Source organism: Equus asinus, chromosome 8, assembly GCF_041296235.1.
Source record: "Equus asinus isolate D_3611 breed Donkey chromosome 8, EquAss-T2T_v2, whole genome shotgun sequence".
NCBI classification, from domain to species: domain Eukaryota; kingdom Metazoa; phylum Chordata; class Mammalia; order Perissodactyla; family Equidae; genus Equus; species Equus asinus.
In genome coordinates, this window is record NC_091797.1 from 57742433 (window position 1) to 57744442 (window position 2010).

The window sequence follows — 2010 nt, forward strand, 5'->3', positions numbered from 1 at the left end:
AATGGAATCATAAAAATACTCTATTAATGCAAAAACAGAAAGAAAAAGAAGTGAAAAAGGAAAAAGGATGAGACAGAATGAATATAAAACAAATAGTAAAATGATAGATTTAAATTCAATCATACTAGTAATTACATTAATGGTCTAAATATTCCAGTTAAAATGCAGAGATTGTCAGACTGATTTTTTTCAAAGCAAGACTGATATTTACCTGGCAGGAGACATACCATGATCAAGAAGGGGATTTTCCCAGCGTGAGACTTGTGCATTGCACTCTGGATGTGCTGATCCCTGCAGTATGGCTGCATGCAGGAATCTTGACTGCATGATTTGTGCTGGAGGGGATCTGTGTTCCTGCTGTCCCCTGAGATAAAAAATTAAGTAAATAATTAAATCAATAAAGCAAGACCTGACCACAGGCTGTCTACAAAATGAACCAACAATAAATATAAAGGCAAAAATATGGTAAAAACAAAAGAATGGAAAAGATAAATACAAGCAATAATTGAAAAAACCCCAGGGTGCTATAGTAATGTCAGACGAGGGGACTTAAGAACAAAGCATATTACCAAGATAAAGGGCGGACATTTCATAATGCTAAAGAGGTAAATTCATAAGACGATATAAGGAGATATAAAAAGCATAAATGTGTTTGCAACTAACAACAGAACTTCAAAATACACAAAGCAAAAACTGCTACAACAGAAAGAAGCAGACATATTAGCAATTATAGTTAAAAACTTCTTCACTCCTCTCCCAGCAATCAATAAACAAGCAGACAGAAAATCAATAAAGGTACAGAAGACGTGAACCATAAGGAGCTTGACCTAATCAACATTTACAGAATATTCAAGCCAACGACAGTAGGGTACACAGTACTTTCAACTGCTCGTGGAGCACTCACTAGGAAAAAACATTTACTCATTAATAAAATAAACCTCAACAAATTCAAATAGAATTAAATCATACAAAGTATCTTCTCTGATCACAACAGAATTCAACTAGAAACTAATAACAGAAAAATATCTGGAAAATCCCCAAGTAATTGGAAATTAAATAACATACTTTTAAATGACAAGTAGATCAAAAAAAGAGTCAAAATATAAACTGGAAAATATTTTAAATTAAATTAAAATGAAAAACAAGATAACATTTGTGAGATGCAGCTAAAAATCGGCTTAGGAGGACATTTATAGCACTAGACAACTACACTAGAAAAGAAGAAAGATTTCATTTCAATGACTTCAATTTCCACCTTAAATTATACTCATAATAAGCAGAATAAAGGAAATAATAAACGTGAGAGAGGAAATAAATAAATAGAAAACAGGAAAACAATAGAGAAAATCAATGAAAGAAAAAATGGTGTTTTGAGAAGATCAATAAAAAAAGATAAACCTTTAGCCAGACTGATTAAAATAAAAAGAGAGAAGACACAAATTTCCAATACCAGAAATAAATGAGAGAAAACAGTACAGACCCCATAGACATTTTTAAAAAGATAACTAGGGGATACTACAAACAACTTTATGAAAATACATTCGATAACTTAGATGAAATAGACAAATTCCCTAAAAGATTCAAACTACCAAGCTTCCTTCAAGAAGAAATAAGTAACCTAAAGGTTATATTAGCATGTGTAAACAAACAAACAAAAAAGAAATTTGTAACCTAATACTATGTCTGTCAAATAAACTGAATTCATAGTACAATTTTTCCCACAAAGAAAATTCCAGGTCCAAATGGATCACTGGCAAATTCTACCCAATTCAGGAAGAAATGGCACAAATTCTGTAGAAACTCTTCCAGAAAATTGAAGAGAAGGAAATACTTCTCACCCCTTTATTAGGCTAGCTTTACCCTGATACCAAAATCAGATAAATGTATTGCAAGAAGAAAAAACCCCAAAACTACAGACCAGTATCTCTCACGAATATAGCTCCAAAATTCTAAAAAATACATTTAAAAATCAATTTCTTCAATATGTGAAAAGGATAATACGTGATGGCC

The 2010-nt window shown here is 31.6% G+C and overlaps 1 non-coding gene across 1 annotated transcript; it reads left to right on the forward strand.

Annotated features, from left to right (window-relative positions):
• Nucleotides 1–203: 203 nt before the first annotated feature.
• LOC123287522 (U1 spliceosomal RNA) lies at nucleotides 204–367 on the forward strand. Its single transcript, XR_006530843.2, has one exon. It is a non-coding gene; the product is annotated as a U1 spliceosomal RNA (small nuclear RNA).
• The last annotated feature ends 1643 nt before the right edge of the window (nucleotides 368–2010 follow it).